This window comes from Manis javanica, chromosome 4 (assembly GCF_040802235.1).
Source record: "Manis javanica isolate MJ-LG chromosome 4, MJ_LKY, whole genome shotgun sequence".
NCBI lineage: Eukaryota > Metazoa > Chordata > Mammalia > Pholidota > Manidae > Manis > Manis javanica.
The window spans coordinates 129,905,476-129,924,144 of NC_133159.1; the positions used below are offsets into that span (position 1 = coordinate 129,905,476).

The 18,669-nt window shown below is 36.7% G+C and overlaps 1 long non-coding RNA gene across 1 annotated transcript; it reads left to right on the forward strand.

The window, feature by feature from the left end:
• Positions 1-6,853: 6,853 nt before the first annotated feature.
• Positions 6,854-10,709, forward strand: LOC118973974 (uncharacterized). Its single transcript, XR_005063541.2, has 3 exons — positions 6,854-7,450; positions 7,542-7,651; positions 10,273-10,709. It is a non-coding gene; the product is annotated as an uncharacterized lncRNA (long non-coding RNA).
• Positions 10,710-18,669: the final 7,960 nt, after the last annotated feature.

Below are 18,669 nucleotides of genomic sequence, written 5' to 3' on the forward strand. Positions count from 1 at the left end.
TGTGCAGTCTTCAACTGTGGCTGCTTCTAGTCTGTGAAGTCTCCTGTTCCCCCCCAAACCGACCTCCCTCCATTGTTCCTGGCTGGAACAATGGGAAATCCCCCTCCTTGATTCTGGATCTTTCTGTCTGGCCCCAACTTCTGTGCTCTGATAAACCCTCCTCCTCATGCTGTTGTTTCAGCCGTGGGGTACCAGCTGCTGCCCGCTCTTGCTAACCTCTCTGTCACCTCACCATCCTGTGTTGGGCCTCTTAGCTTTTCCATTTGCTGTGTAACCAATTTTGGAATTTGAAACACCCAAGGTGGTATCTGTTTTCCTGAGTGAACCCTGCATAGTACAAGTATTGTGCTCATCCTTGGTCTAATCTGAGTGGCTGCAGAATGGGCTGCCTGGTGTAGACTGACACGGCATTGGCGGAAGGGGCAGTAAGGGCAGAAATCCCTCTGGAAGGAGGGCTGAGCATTGAAGGCCTTCCTGGTCACACTGAAGGGAAATGTACAGAAAGGTGACATTGCTGGCTGGTAGACTCTTGGATGAGTTTTATATTATTTTTCCTTCATTTTTTATTTACCCAAATTACTTACACATTCTACAATGGACATGGATTATTTTGCATGAAGAAAAAAATTTCCAGCATGCCATACTTCATAAACAAATGAAAGAGAATGGTGAATATGCCGTGTACGTTAAGATATGTCAGTGAAAAAAGAAGTGGCTAATGCCATAAAATACTTTGGCCCCCAAATCTTTTTTTTTTTTTTGGCCTTATTGAGGTATAACTGACAAATGAAATTTTAATATATTTGAAGTATATACTGTGATGATTTGATATACATAAACATTGTGAAGAGATTCCCACAACCAAGTTAATTAACACAGCCATCACCTCACATACTTACCTTTTATTGTTTTTGGTATGAACTGAAGTTCTATTGTCTTAGGACATTTCAGCTATACAATGCCGCATGATCAACTATAATCACCATGTTATACATTAGACCTTCCAAACTTACTCCTTTTAAACTAAAACTGTGTACCCTTTTACCTACCTCTCCCCCTTTGCCTCAGCCCGCAGGCCCTGGCAACCACCATTCTATTCTCTGTTTCTATGAGTGCAACTTAAAAAAAATTTTTCCACATATAAGTGATTCAGTGCAGTATTTGTCTCTCTCTTTTTGGCTCCCCAAAGCTTTTAAATAAAAAAAAAAAAGAGTCATTCTATATAATATAAGAAGATATAAGAGTTAACAGATTTCTCTTGTGAGATTTATATAAAATGCTTATACTTTTTTGTATGTTTGATATAGTTCATAATATAATTCATAATTTTAAAAACCTGGTGCTATAACTGTAAAAGGGGAAATGGCTCAGTTGTTGAGGTTTTCACCTGATCACTCAGGCCCACAAACAGGCAAGTCTCCAGTGAACAGGAGAAAGCTATGCTGGCTTATATGTTTACATTTAACAGGTGACTTGTGTGATTGTTTATAAGAATTAGAGGGGTTTTCAGTGTTCAATTACTTAACCAAATGATCTTAGGAGTTTTAGAAAATTTATTAACAAATAGTCTGCAGGATTTAAAGGGATATTAAAATAGCAGAGGCATGGGTTAGAATTCTAAGAAAATGAGTAATAAAAGCAAAACAAATAGCAGTGGAAAGGCTAAGTAGGCCACAAGCTAAAATACAGTTGCAACAGTGAAGATAGAATCAATGGAAAGAAAATGAACTATCAGAAATGCAAAGAGCAAAAACAAAAAATGACAGTGTTAGCTAAACAGTCCTGGATTTGAATAATTAACAAGTGTTTTTCACAGAAGGTCCTAACATAGGAAACACACATTGCAAGGGAGAACACAGCAAAACCTGCTGCTATTTTACATCAGCTCCAATATCATCTGGTACCAATGTCTTGACAAATCAAAAGAAGACATTTTCTTAGGTGTTCAACTATTTCAATGACCATCAGTGAGTCATTGCCACAGACTTTTGACTTCAACCTGCCTCTGCTTGCCAAGACCTGTATTTAGTCACGGTCTAATTATGGCTCAAGAGTTTATTCACTGGATTTACGAAGCACTGTATGTGAGAAGAATAAGATTGTCAATTCTGTCTGAAATGAAACACATGAATAAATAAAAGAGTTGATATTTTATTACAAATTATTCTGACCTCTTAGTGTTGCATATTTTAATGTCATTAACTTTTATAAACATAGGAGAAAGTGTCTAGTCAAAGGTAGATTTTTTTTGTTTTTATCACCCACATTGAGAAAACAATCTATGTTGAAGAGCATCTCTGCCTCTGAGAATCTCCTTCTTGAGAATTTTCTGCGGACAACACTGGAGAATGTGATCCGGACAGCTCAGTACAGTAGCTGCGAAGTTTTGAAAGGGGCTGGTATGGATCTCAGCAGAGATTTCTTGATTCCTTTCTTAATTTTCTCCCAGCTTTCATCTTGATTATCTCATTAATGTCATATCTACTATTGAAAGAGCCTTCTGGAAGTTGCTCAGTTATGATGACATTCTCCTAACACATCAGGAAAATTTGAGCAAAAGACCCAGGAGGAGAAAACTTGGGCCTGGGATGTCTTCTCAGTGCATCTAACACTACTGGAATAATGAAAAGACCATGGGCTGCGTGTTTAACAACTCATCTTTATTAACTGTATGATTCAGTTCTTTTGCTTCCCCTTTGCAGAAATTCTCGTTTGTGACATGTTTCTGGACACCCTATTAGATCTTTAGTTGTAGGTAATACATAGGAGAGTTATTGCAACATTCGGAGCATGGTAACTCATGTTCCTGGAAATATCTAGGGCAGGTGTCAGTTTTGGAAATACCTAAGGCCTCAAGTTATCAAATAGGCATCTGAACTTGGGGTTGGTGGATGTTAGGGATTCTTTTGAAAGCTATTGACTTACAGTTGTGTAAAAAATACAACTGTTCATGCCCGGAACCTGCTGAAGGGCAATCAGATACATAGTCAATACTTAAAACTTTTTTTCCATGGAGGGCATTTTACTTACATTAATTATGTAAAAGAAAAATGTCTTTAGAGCAACACTGCTCCCCCAGCAATGAAACATCGCCAGGTCCTCTTATTGTGCATTTCAGTCACTTTCCATTGACCTCAAAAGCCACATCTCTTAAAGAATCAATTTTTTCCCCCATGCTCACTTAGTTTAACTTCCTCTCCTCATTTATTTAACCAGGAGCAGTAATTTATCTTCATTTTAAGAAGTACCTAATTAGGCTTTCTTACATTCTTTCTGAAGACAAAACAAATCTAGTTTTCTAAGAATTGACATCAGAAACGCTATCATTTCTATTTCTGTAATTGTTTAACAAAGAACACGCTGATTCCAACATTTTTTAAAAGGAATATTATTCATATCCAGAGAATACATTTTTTAGAATTAATGGATTTAATTTTTTCAGAGCAGTTTTAGATTTACAGACAAATCGAGTAGAAGTAGGAATCTATTTTTTGAACAGAAATTCTTAAGAGCTCACAAAGTGCTAGGGCCTATCACAATAGTTAGGTAAGTACCTATGATCAATAAGCCAGTAGCCTATAGCCATGTGCAAGTGAGTACCCACCAAAAGTCTGAGTGATATATATTTTGCTGTAAGTCATAAGGCTGTACATTATAGGTTTTATATATGTATATTTCTACTCTGCCATTTTCATACCACAGTTGCTGTTGTCCTCAATACAGTTTCTCTAAAAATGTCCCTATTACTTTTGGTTCTGTTAAAGCATGAGCTAGGAACTGCCCCGCACTGGGCTCCCACCGTTCCTTGTGTTTAAGTACAATAGGCGTGTAAACCCAAGTTACGTGATTCATGCCCTTCAAAGTCAGCAGGATTGACAGCCCCTTGGGTTTCAGTGATGGGCTATGGAATGGCTTGGCCACCACCCTGGGGCTGACAAGAGCATTTCATCCTTTTCGAATTCACCAGCAGTTTTCTTTTTCTTTTTTTTTTCTTTAATTAAGGTATCATTGATATACAATCTTATGAAGGTTTCACATGAACAACATTGTCGTTTCAACATTCACCCATATAATCAATTCCCCCACCTCCACCCCATTGCAGTCACTATCAGCGTAGTAAGACAGCAGATTTCTTTTATTACTAAATTTCCCTAAGGTTTGTGAGCATTTCTCAGTTTATTCCTTTAAGGAAGGTTTCTGAATAGTCTAAGTCCCCATCTTTTCTTTGCCGTTTCTGGTTTTAGAAGTCTGGTCTTGGGCGACTGTTGCTCATGGAAGTGTGCTGATCCAAATTTACTTACTTTGCTGCCCAGGAGGCTATTGTATAACCACCTTGATAGAAAAATATCTGACCGTTTGTTTCCAGGCCTGTGTTCTTGTAAACTTTCCTTTTAGAATGGGAACCTTAAACTCAGATTCTACAGCAAAGTTTCTTAACCTGGGGTCCAAACACCCTGTGGCTCACAGTTGAGTTTTAGTGGGTCTGTGAGTCCCTTGAAATCGCATATGAATTTCCTGTAATTGTGATTTTTCTGGAGAAAGAGTTCTTAACTTTTGTCAAATTCTTCAGCAGCTGATGTCCCCAAAAGGTTAAGAGTCACTGGCCCATCCTATCTACTAATCTGATCTAACTTGATTCACACTGTTCCTTGTCTCTATTTCCAACTGGGAGAGTGTGAATTGGTTTAAACAAGGTCTTAGCAGTGTCTCACTGTGTCTCTCTCTTGCTCTTGTTCTTTCTGATTATACATATTTTCTGACTGACAACCTGTTTCTGGGTACTCTTTTAAATCTTTCTTGTGAGCTTTAAGTTACTCAGTGATTCAACTTATGGTGGTGGTGATCTTTAAATACAAAATGACTTTTTCTTTTCTGTAACTCTTTTAATGTAAACTGTATAAAACATACAGAAGAGCACACATGTAGGTGGGATTTAAAGAAAAAATTAAAGCAATTAAAAAGCACCCAGGTAACCAGTTTAACAATTAGACTATTGCTGTCATCGCATTATGCACAACCCCTATTAAAACCTTTCCTAGAAATAACCACTCTTCTAGCCTTTCGATTTCCTTGCCTATCTCTATAGTTTTTCCATATATATATATAGTTACTTAGTTTTGTCTGTCTTTCAATTTTGTAAGATTGAAATCAAACTAAGTTATTTCTCGTTTCTTTACCTCAATATTATATTTGTAATATTAATTTACATTGCTACATGTAGCTGTAATTCTTTCATTTCATTGCCTTGAAGTGCTCTTTTGTAGGCCACAATTAACTTATCCATTTCACTGTTGATGGACAATGGGTTTCCTCTCCACAGTTCTTAAGAATAATATAATCTTTTTCATGTATGTGGTATGTATGGACAAGAGCTTCTCAAGGGCATGTACCTAGAATTGGAATTGCTAGTTTGTAGGGTATAAGTAAATTCAACTTTATTTAGAAAATGCCGATTTTCTGAAGTGGCTCTAGGAATTTAAGTTCTCACAACCAGTGAATGAAACTTGTTCCTTGGTATTATGAGTTTTTAAAATTTTAGCTATTGTGGTAGTATTTAGTTATATGTCACTAAAGTTTAGTTTGTATGTTTGTGATTACCAATGAGGTTGCGAATTTTTTAATTTGCCTGCTGACTATTTGTATCTCTTCTTTTATGAAGTTCCTGGCCAAGTGTTTTGCCTAGCTATGACAGGTTGTCTCTGATTCCTTGATTTATTGGAGTTTTTTTTGTATCCTAGATACCAGCACATTTTTTTCTATATATGTGCTGCAAATATCCTCTTCCACATCACTGGTTCTCTTACAATTTTCTTCATGAGGCTTTTGTAAAAAAAATCCTTTAAATTGTTAATTGTATAGTGTTGTTTGAAGAACAGAAGTTCTTAATTTTTGTTTAGTCCACTTATCAATCTCTTTCTTTAGGGTTAGTCCCATTTATGTCTTATTTAAGAAATCTTTCACTGGGGTCTTGAAGGTATTTTCCTAGATTTTCTTTTGAAAGAGTTATATTTTTATCTTTTACCTTTAGACCTGTAATCTACTTGATAATTGATTTATGAATGATAGGACTAAAATCCAGCTTTTTCCCACATGAATACCTTTCTGTCCCAGCATCATGTATTAAATAGTCCTTCCTTTCCCCACCTGAGCTACCCTACCACCTCTGGCAAAAATAGCAGATATGCCTGATGCTGTTTCTAGGTTCTCCATTCTCCTCCAGTTGTTCAACTTGTCAGCCCCTGTGCTAACGCCAAGCTGTCTTCATAAGCAGGTTTTGGTTGTTGTCTGGCTTAATTGCTCATAGCACGTATAATATGGTCTGACCACAGTCTGCCCATTTTGTTGAGACTTGCTTTATTGTCCAGTGGGGAACATTTTTGTAAAGGTTCTCTGTGTTCTTGAGAAGAACATTGCAACACTGAGCACTGTGTTTTACAAATGTCCACTCTCTCAAATGGGTTAATTGTGTTGTGCAAATCTGTATCTTTATTTTTCTGTTTTGTTTTTTTTTTTTCAGTTTCAAATCTAGATTCTTCTTGCTATTTCGTCTGCTTGGTCTCTCAGTTACTGAGAGAGGTTTAAAATTTCCCAGTAGGATTGAGGATGTGCCTGCTTTTTCAGGTAGCCCTGTCAATTTTTATTTTATGTATTTTGGGTTTATGTTATGAGGTTCCTATGACTTTAAAATTATTATATCTTCCTGGTGAATGGAGCATTTTAGCAATAGGAATTGAATGTCTTCATCTCTAGAAATGCTGCTTGCCTTCAATTTTTTGTTTCTGTAATTAATATAATGACAAATATTTGCTGGATGTATGTGTGTGTGTATATATACACATACAGTATATATATATATATATATATACAAATTCATCCAATGTTTACCAAATTGTGAACCATTGCAAACATTGCTGAATCCTGATGCTCACTCATCCCCATCCCTCTCCTGGCTCCCCTTTGAGAAGGAAGCCTGGAGCTGGACCACCCCAAACACCAGAGGATACCAGGGAGATAAAGAGAATGCAGGAAGATGGCCGAAGATGGGGGAGAGGAAGGAGCAGGGCCAGAGAGCAAAGCTAGATTCCTGGGCCACACACCCCCACACACACAACACACACACCTGTATACACACACACACACACACACACACACACCTATACACACACACATCTACACACATCTTACACACACATCTATGTACACACACATTACACACACACATCTATATACACACATGCATATATATGTGAAAAAAAATGAAATTTTACGGCCCCTCACGGTGGTCACACAAGCAGGCAGGGCAAACCGTGCAGGGTGCAGAGGCCCTAAGTTGGCCAGGACGGCATCTACTGTGCTGGGAAGATGCCCTCCAGCCATTCTCACCTGTATCAGCAAGATTGCTGCAGCCCCTCACCTGCAACAAGAAAAGAGCCTGGAATGCTCAAAAAAGGTAAACTGGAAGAAAATCTGGTTTTCCCATCCTTGATAGAATTCTTTGGGAGAATGATAGCCGTCCTCACCCTTGCCTCCTCTCATGTCAGGGCATGCAAGACATTTCCGGCGCACTGACTGGACGTCTCCTTGGCCCACTGCTTTGATGTACTGACAAATTGTGACCTTTTTCTTGCACAGTGTCCCCTGTTGTAAAAAGGTATGTAAACGTTCCCAGATAAAGGGGTTTGGAGCAGTGTGATGAGAGCTCTCTGTCTGTTCAACTGTCATCTGGGTCATGGCCCTCAGTAAGACTGAATAAACTGTCTTTCTTAATACAAAAGTCATGTTGATTTCAGCCAATACATGGTGTGTGTGTATATATATATATATATACATTTTTTATTGTGGTAAAATATACATAAAATGAAATTTATCAATTTAACCATTTTAAGTGTACAATTCAGTGGCATTAAGTGTATTCATATTGTCATGTAACCATCACCACTACCCATTTCCAGAACTTTTTATAACTCCAAAAAGAAACTCTGCACCCATAAAACAATAATTCTGCATTCCCTCTTCTAGGGGAAATTACCTGTATTACCTCTTCTAGGTACTTCATTATCAGTGGAAACATACAATATTTGTGTTTTCGTGTCTGGCTTCTTCCACTTTGCATGCTTTCAAGGTTCATCCACATTGTAGCATCTGTCCGAATTTCATTCCTTTTTATGGCTTAATGTGTATATACACTACATTTTGTCTATCTGTTCATCTGTTGATGGACACTTGGGTTGTTTTCATCTTTTGGCTATTGTGAAGAATGATACTATGAACATTGGTATAAAAGTAATCTGTTTGAGTCTCTGCATTCATTTCTTTTGGGTATATACACACATTTTAAATATAGTATTTTTCAATTAAAATTTTTTTAAACCTTTCTAAAAATTTACATTTTATGTTTCTCTTAAAAACCAGCCTGTCACTCTTTGAACTGGAACATCTAGGCCATTTATATTTAACGGAATTACTGGTATATTTTACTTTATATATGTCATCTAATTTTATGTTTTCAATTTGTCATGCCTGTTCTGGGTGATTTCCCCCCATCCTTAATTACTTTCTTTTGGATTGATTATAATCTGTTAAATCATCCGTCTACCAGTTGTTTGGAAGCTCTGCACTGTTTCATTTTCTTTTAGTTCTTACTTGGAAACTACAACATGCATTCTTAATGTATCAAAATTTAAATTTTAATATCTTTCCAGTCATCCAGACAACACAAGAACCTTTGAATATTTTAAAATATATTTATTCTCTTTCCAGACTTTAATGTTGTTATTGGGTGTTTTCATTTTTTAAAAATCTTCCATAATACCAATATTTTATAGAATCCATTTTCATTTACATTTACGTACATCTCTACAGCTGTGTTCTTTATTTCTTCTTGAAATTCTAACTTTCCGTCTGGGGCCATTTTCTTTTTCCCTGAAGTATATCATTCAGAATTTCCATTGGGGGACTGCTATCTTTATTTTGCTTTCATGCTTGAAATACATTTGCACTGGTCCTAGAAGATGTCCTTTCACTGTGTCCTGCTTTTCATGGATGTTTTTACAACATCTGTGAAATGAACTCTAAATCCAACAGTTACTACTTTGTAAGCAATCTGTTTTTTTAAAAAAACTATATGAAGAAGTTGATGATTATGTAACTCCTTTGTGCTCAGGATTCAACTTTGATAATTATAAACTCATGGCCAATCTTATTTCTCTATATTCCTACCGACTTTCCACCCACATGGTTTTTTTTTAAGCAATTGAGGCCATCATATTATTTCATAGATAAATATTTCAGTATACAAACCCAAAAGCTGATTTCTCTTAATAGAAGCATAACCATAATACTAGTATTGCCCCTAAAAATTAATAATGTCTTAATATCATCAAGTATCCAGTGTTCAAATTTCCAATTGTCTCATAAGTAATTTTTTTAGTTTGTTTGGATAAGATGTTCACATTGCTAATAATTTTTGTATTTGTTAAATTCTTTCAGTCTATAGGTTCCTCTCCCTCTTTTTCATTCTGACTTACTTGCTGAAGAAACAGTGTTTTTCCTGTAGTGCCTGGCACAGTGCATTCTCATAGCATCACTTAACATGCTCTGTGACTGCACTGAAGAACTTCTCTTTGTCTTGGATGTTCTGCATTTCATTATGGTTTGCCTGGGTACAGCATTCTCTTAAAATGTTTCAACTTTTCTGCTAAGGGGATCTCTGGGATTTTTACATTTGTGGATATGTGTCCTCCCTCAGTTCTGCAATAGTCTTGCCCATTATGTCCTCAGGTATTTCCACTGTCCTGTTTATCTAGAACTCTGACTGGATTTATATTCATCCCTCTCACTGCTTGCCTCTTAACTTTCATCTCATATTTTCCACCACTTTGTTCCTCTTGGTGGCATTCTGAGTGATTACTAATGGCTTATCTTCTCCTAATTTCTCTCCTAAACTGTATCTAGCCTGTTGACAAACCTCTTCATTGAATTTTAATATCTTGCTGTATTTTAACATGTTATGTTCTATCCAGTTCCTTTTCAAACCCACTAGGTTACATAACATGTATGGGATAGGCCTATCTCATTGTGTTTCTTAGACAAACACACCAAATTGTACCTTAGAACAATAGTCTACAAAGGGTTTGAGAATATTGGAATGGAAGTTCCAATCAAGGAATTATTTATACCTGCAGGTTGGTGCGGCTACTCATAGAATCTGCAGGCCCAGGCAGACTTATCTTTGAGAGATTTCTAATCATTTTCTCTCTGCTTTATTCCCAGTCAACATGTACCCCAAAGAGGTTATGTTATCCTCGTCACAATGGGAGCATCTACCAGAGCATCTGTCTTACCTGGAATCTGAGCCTTGATAATTATAAGTTCTGAGAGAAAAAAGGAAACTTCTGAATCCAAGTTCTGTGGTGCCGACCATCATCTGGCTAGATCTACCAGGAGGCACTTCACTGAATTCTGTCTGGAGAGTAAAGTTCTAGGGGAAGAATTTCCTGTAATATACTACTAATAAGAACTATCTCTAAAAACTTATAAATGTACCAGTTTCACTTCGATTTTTAGAAAAAAAAAGCTATAGAATGAAAAATCTTCCTGTCCCCATCTTTCTAATTTCCACACGCCTCCTTCCTGGAAACCATGGTATTGGTTTCCGACATTTTCTTTTAGAGTTTCTTTATGGACAAACCAGAAAAATAATTGTAGAAGAGAGCATGCTAAACATAATATTTAAAATTTTTTCTTATCTTTTAAATTCGTACTTTGGAAGTCTTTCTAATATCAACACAGAACTTTCTCATTCTTTTTACCACTGCGAAATGTTCCACTGTACAAATTTACTATAATATATTTAGCCAGTCATCTACTGATGGACATTTAGGTTTTTTTCCCAGGCTAAAGAAAATTAGGTGCCACAGGTTCTCAGCTCTGCTATGGCAGGCAACCAGTGAGCTATGTAATGGACCTCCTACAGAGGTGCAAAGAAGCCCCTGCTGGAAGGCCTGGCTGCTTGTTTCACATAAAAATAAGGGTAAAGATAAGAAAGTGTTTTGTTTACTGGATTCATTCAAAAAGTGTTTATTGAGCACCTACTGTACACCAGGTATGAGAATAGAGATGTTGCCCTCAAGGAGTTCCTAGTCTAGTGGGGAAAACAAAAATATAGAAAAAGTAATGTGGCAGTGTGTTACTGTGAAGAAAGAATCCCTCACAGGGTGTTGTGGAGTGCAAGGCAGGGAGGGGTTGGTGTACTCAAGCATGTTTCTCAGGGGAGCAGTCAAACTGAGTCTTGAACTCTGAGTAGGATCTGCCACGTAGGTGGAAACAGAGGCGATCTGGGGAGAGGGTGGTCGTTCTGGGCAAACAGGCAGCAAGAGTTTCAGGGAGCTGGTGAAGCTTCAGGGAAATTCATGGGGTTGGACCAGGAAGAAATAAATGATATTGTTGCAAAGAAAACAGGAAACCCACGAGGAGATTTTGGTGTGCTGGTGAGAGATGACAAAAGCCTGCGACAAGACAGGGCTCTCAGGAGTAGAGCTGGGGGAGGGAAGAGACCCTGAGGAAGACTCTGGTGTTCATCTGGTCGTGCTCAGGGGAGAGAGAAGGGGAGAAGAATGTGAGAGAGGGCAGAAGACCAGGAGAGAGAGGGAAGGAGATTGACCCAGGGCCACTCCCTGGTTCTTGGCTGGGGCATCTAGGTAGATGATGGTGTCACTTACTGAGATGTGGGGCACATGAGGAGTGGAAGGATTGGGAAATATGACTTGGTTTTGACAAACCATATTTGAGGTGCCCCTGGGAGGTAGAGAAGAGTATTCATGGCCCACTGTGGATAAAATTGCAATATTTTCAGAATCTCTCACCTGGCCTTACTGCATCTCCATACCAGTGGGTGATTACAAGGGGGAGTGAGGGCATATCTTGACGGGGGTGGGCTGGGTGGGGTCCCTTTTTGCAGATGGGTCCTGAGAGGGAGAGCAGAAGTGGATAACTGCCTGTAAGCAATAAATGGGTTTCTCCCACTTTATTTCTCCCTTTGACTGATTTCAGCTTCAAAGATAATCTGCCCTGGGCTGGGAACTATCCCCCTCCTCCCCCACCACCCCCAGAGTTGCACTCACTTAATTGGACTGCTTTGCCTATGTGAAAGCTGCAATGTCCGAGCAGGGGCGAAGCAGTCCTTGGCAGAGGAACTGTCAGCAAGAGCGGTCCAATTCAGATTCAGTTATGGAACATTTACTATGTGTTAGACATGGTGCAACACTCACTGACCGCCAAGGGGCAGAGGTTCTATCTGGCTCGTCCACACTTGCATCCCGGGGCCCACTACAGATTGATACATGGTGGACATTTGAGTAGTATTTGTAGAATGACTAATCGAATGCATGAATGAATGTGTTTGGTAATAGGAATGCAGCATTCATTATGTACCTCCCAAATCCCTCCCTTGGGAGCTTGCTGTCTGGTTGGGGAGACAAATGCAGAGACAACGAGTGTCAAACAGTATATTAAGTGAGGGCAGTGTGGACTCAGGGGAGGAGGGAGTGTGTGTGTGTGTGTGTGTGTGTGTGTGTGTGTGTGTGTGTGTGTGAGAGAGAGAGAGAGAGAGAGAGAGAGTTCATTTTCTTACTTCCTGCTGTCACAAGATACTCAGGCTCATCTTGTATCATTTCTGCTCCAGTCCTAGAATCAGCCACCTGCTTAAGGAGTACTGACTCTTTTTATTGGACAATGGTATCAAAGTCCAAGTTCTAGGCTCTAGGTGTGCTTGTTGCTACTGGAGTGTCATTGCTTCTAGGCCCTCTTAGCTGACAACACAACTATATATATATATATATATATAATAGGATTTCCACATTATCGAAACAAAATACTTACATTCTATTATGCAGCTTTTATCCCTGTAACTGTTTTCATCTTAATTCTGTAGTATGTGTGCATTTAATGCTTGAAGTTTCTCTTGGTTGGCTGGAATTTGTCCTCTGGTAGTTTCCCCAAGAAGAGCTAATGGGAACAGTAACCCTTGATTTCTCACATGTTCAAGATGGTCTGTAGCTATTATACTGGAGGTGCAACGTGGCTGGATATGAAATCCTTGGCTCACTCTTTCTTTTCTGGTTGTTGCTCACTACATTCTGGCATGGGATGCTGAGGTGGAGAATTATATGTGATTTGATCATTTGGTCTAGCCAGCCAAAGGATTCTATTGTTATCTTGAATTCCAGTAACTCTCCAGACTGTATCTCGGTGTTTAGGTGTCAGATCGATTTTCCCTGGGACATGGTATGCCCTTTCAAATTATAGATTTGAGTGTTGTTTTTCCTAAAAGGTGCATTTGCTTGAATTATATTTTAAACATTTATTATATTCCTATGGATTGTTCCCTGGTTTCCTTTTCAGAGACTTCACTAATGTGTATGTTGGCAAGTTTGTACCTCTTAATCCTGTTAATCTCCTAATCTTGTCTTGATTTGTTTCATTATATTATCCCATTTTTACCTTCTACATCACTGTGCTTTCTGTAATATATGTCCCCCATTGTACTCTTTTAAATTTTGCCTTCACTTCTGTAGTGATTTTGCTTTTTGTCCATTTTTCTTCTGAGTTCTACCAATTCTCATTTTAATTCCTGCTGTTGTCTGGTCATATCCTTACTGAATTATTGTATTTTCTATGTTGTAGTGGTTTTTCACAGTAGCAGTTGCTTTGGTAAGTATTTTTAAATCATGGTGAAATCTTTGGATACATATATTTTTTAAAATTTTATTTTGGTATCATTAATCTACAATTACATGATGAACATTATGTTTACTAGGCTCCCCCCTTCACCAAATCCCCCCCCACAAACCCCATTACAGTCACTGTCCATCAGCGTAGTAAGATGCTGCAGAATCCCTACTCATCTTGGATACATATTTTTATCCATTCCATGAAAACCTGTTTCTGGGAAATGTTTTCCTTAGAAATGTTTTGTACCCTTTTTTCCTATTTAAAAATGTACACTATCTCTAACTGGATGGTGTGTTAATTCTTTTTTTAAATTCTTACTTGAATGAGTTAGGTTTTTCTCTATCAGCTATTTGCAGAAATTTCCTGTTGGTATTGGGTCATGAAGGGACAAGAATAGCCTTCCATGGTGTGCAGCTCAGAGGTCCCTTTCCTGTTTCTAGACAGATGGGTTGTTTCCTTCAAATGTGGTGCTTTTATATATCTGCAGCTCCTCTGTTTCCCCACACCTAAGCACTTCCGAGGGGGCTTGGCCACTTCATGGACCTCTGCCACCCAGCCCATGGCCTTCGGTGCCATCTCCTCATTTTCCATACTGGTGATTTCTGAGTTCTCCTTATAGGGCCCTATACTCCACTCCTTCTTCCACAGAGCTCCTGTCACTTCTTCATGCCGAGCTTTCTCTGCAGTTCTTTTTATATAAACTGCTTTTGAACACAGTTGCACATACTTTTGAGTTTGGAGCATTTCTCTGTCTCCTAGATTACTGAAAATTATTTTAGATTATTTAATTCTCCTTGTTCTTTATATAGTTTCCAAGAGACTATATGAGAATATGTATTTACTTATAATATATAATATAATATGTATTATATATAATTTATGACATAATATAATATGTAATTTATATATATGTAATTTAACCACTTGAGATCCTCAGTTAAAGAACTACTGAAACATGTACCTCGTTGAGAAGAAACAGATCTCCGAAAGAAGGCACGGGATTCCAGGAGCACCAAAATATATAAATATGTTGTTCAATTAAATTAATTTATTCACTTAAATGATTTGATTAACTATTGACTGGAGGGAAATAATTGTAATAATTATCTTTTGTATATTTAAGATATGACCTAAAACTTCTGGCAATAAAAGTTGTTTTCTTATATAGAATCCTTTTAGATTTTAACAAAAGTGTAGTTAGATTTTTGATAAAAAATATAAAGGTAAACACACCACACATACACACACACAAACACACAAAAGAGACATACAATTGATGACTTATAATTCAGAAGAGGGGAAAATAGTAATATAAAAAAATTGCCAGTTAAACAGAAAACAGAGAAGAAAAAGCAAAGAAAAGGTGGTAAAACATACTCATAGTAAGATGAAAAAATAAGTCCAAATACATCAGCATTTCCAATATAATGGAGTTACCTGCAGAAAGTTAGAGATGATCATACTGGATTATAAAAATAAAGTCTAATTTTATGTTACTTAGAAAGGACATCTGGAATAAAACCACACTGAAGTGCTGCAAATAAAAAATGGATGGCAAAAGACACACCGTGTAAACACCAACCAAAACAAACTAACCATTTTAACATTATGGAAAGTAGAAGGCAAAAAAGCACTAGTGGGCATAAAGAGAGACACTTAGAATGCCAAAGGAACAATCCCCCAAATAATATAACAATTATAAACTTGTATAGCCTCAAATACTTAAGGCAAAAGCTAACAAAGTTGGAAGGATTAATGCATAAACCCTCAGTTTCTGTGGGAGAATTTAGGCATATGTCTTTAAGAACTGGTACAGTAGGCAGACTTAAAAATTAATAACATAGGAGTTAATACATTTTTAACAGGGAAAAAATACATGAGTATAAAGTTGTTAATTACTGGGGGAAAATAGAAGCATTCCTACTAGTCAGAGAAAAGGTAAAATTGCTCACTATCTCCAGCATAATTTAACAATGTATTGGAGGTATTAGCCAGCATTGGGGATGGGGAGTAATAGAAATTAAAAAAATAGGAAGGAAGAAGTAAATGTATATTTGCAGGTTACATCATTATATGGCTGGAAAATCCAAAAAAGGAAATGGAAAACTACTAAAACCAAAATGAGAATTTAGTAAAGTCACAGTATACAAATTTAAACACAGAAATCAGATGCCTTTATATAGAAAACTAGTTGGAAAAAATAATGAAAGACCATATTTATGAGAGCAATGAAGAAAGAAAATTTTCCAGCTATAAATGTAACAATAAATGTACAAAACCAATCTGGGAAAATTACAAAATACCCCAAGACAAAAGTCAGACTTGACCAAGTGGAAAGGCATGTCATGTTTATGAATAGACCATGTTGTGAATCAACATAGTGATCTCTTTAAGTTAATTTGAAAAGGTAATGTGATCCCAATACACGTACAGTCAGTTTTGTTCTAGACCTAAAAGAGTGATTATGAAGTTTATTTGGAAGCATAAACTAGCAAAGATACTCAGGAAATCTTTAATAAAGAAGAGCTTTGGGGTCACAGCCCCCAATCAAGTACGAAATATACTTTTAAAGCCTCCATCATGAAAATTGTGGGGTTGGAGCACAAATAGATCAATGAGACATCATACAAATCTAGAAATAGATATAAAAGCATATGACAAATTATATTTTAGCTATCATGATATTAAAGTTCCTCTACTCTTGTTGTGGAAAGGACTTAAATAAATGGTGCTGAGACAACTGGATGGTCATATGGAAAAAGGCATAATTGAAACTATTCCTCAAACCATAAAGTAGGGAAATTTCCAAGTGATCAAGTACCTAAAGGTAAAAAACAATAACACCCCCCCCATAAATGGTAATAGAAAATGTGGATGAATTCTGTTAGAATCTGGCAGTGGGAACATTTTTCTAGCAATGACCAAAATTCCAGTAGCTATAGAAAAAGAAGATGAACTTGACTGTATAAATACAAAACAAGCAACCAAATCTTTTGTACAACAAAACCCCACAAGTGACCTAAAAAGACAAACGATAAACTGAGAAATAATTAGCAATTTTTACCACAGAGGGCTATTATCCTTAATATATAATGAATGTCCAAGATTTGAGAAGAAAAAGACCAATAACCTCAGAGAAAAGAAATGAGCAAAATATATAGAGATAGTTCACAGGTAAAGAAATTAAAATGGCTCTTAGGCATATGCAAAGATTTTCAACCTTGCTTCTAATAAAAGAAATGCAAATTAGAACTGCCCTGAGATGTCTGCTGCGCACCTCTCACAGTTACAAAGATCAGTAAGTTTGGTTAACACTTTGTTGGCAAGCCTGTGGGGAAAAAATGTTGGTGTGAATGCAGCGTGGAAATTTGGCAATACATAGCAAACCTGTTAAAACAGAAATCCCCCTTGTAGAAATTTGTCCCCAAAATACCTGGACAAAATAAAAAATGACATAAGCATAAAACTATTAATTGTAGCACTTTTATAATAGCAAAGGACTGGAAACAACCAGTGTCCTTCATTAGGGGACTGGCTCACAGATACAGGAATGTCAAAAGTAAAAATATAGAAAATATACATTAGACATTAAGAACAACATCAAAGAAACGGCAGATGTAGCATTACAATCCACCAGGAAGATAAAATAATTCTAAATTTGCTTGTAGTGTGCTTAATAACATCTGAAAAAACATAGTGCAAAGTTGACGTAACTGTAATGAAAGATAAACACATTCTTGGTTTTTTTTAATTTATTTTTTACTAAGGTATCATTGATATACAATCTTATGAAGGTTTCACATGAGCAACATACATTCTTAGTTTTAAAGGGAAATTATATCACACCTATCTCAATAACTAATGCAACAAATGGACAGAAAATTAGTGAGATTTGACCTAAAACACATTATATCCAAGTGCACAAGGAACATGTACCAGAATTGATCATATACGGCCATAAATTGAACTGCAACAAATTTCAAAGGATTTTAAGTCATGCTGAGTAAATTTTCTGACCACAATTGCATTTGAAATCAAGTAATATAAATATAAATTTGAAATCAAGTAATATAATGATAATTAGAAAATCTCAAATGTATGGAAATGAAGCAATACTCTCAAAACAAAACAAAAAAAGAACCATCAAGAACACCATGGGTCTATAAAGAAACAGTGAAAGTTAGAAAATATTTTAACTAAATGTAAATGAAAATATATTTTGAAACTTGTGCACTGCAGTTAGAATCATGCTTAGAGGAAGATTTATAGCATTAAAGGAAAATACCAGAAAAAAGTCCCAGGCTCAGTAGCAATCATTTGAGTATCATCTCATAAAATCAGAAAAATAATAGTAAATAAATGTGAAAGTAGAAAAGAGCAAATAATAAGGAGCAGAAATTAATGAAATAGAAACAAACGTAACAAGGGCTTTCAAAAAAGCAACAGTTTGTTATTTAAAATACAGGTAAAATTGATAACACCCAGGCAAAATTTATGGTAATGAAAATGAACAAATTATGACTGCAACAAATAGATGAATCTCACAAATGTTGAGCAAAAAGAGCTAGCCCAAAGTATATACTGTATGATTCCACCAATATATATTTCAAAAAACAGACAAGACTACAAGACTATGTATTGTATTAAAAGTAAAAACGAGTTACCTTTAGGAAGAAAATAAATTATTGGAGCAATTGCCTTGAGGGGCTTTTGGGATACCGGAAATGCCTATTTCTTGAATAAGTATTAGTTGCATAAGCATGTTCGCCCTGTGAGAATTCATTGACCTGTGTCCACTTGTGATCTGTGCTTTTCTGTATTGCACAGCAGTAAGATTTTATCAAGGAGAGACAGATGTCATCAGAAAATAGTTGCTTGACTAAGTCAAAGCCAAAGAAAGATAAGAACAAACTGCTTTCTCCTTCACTCTTATAGCTG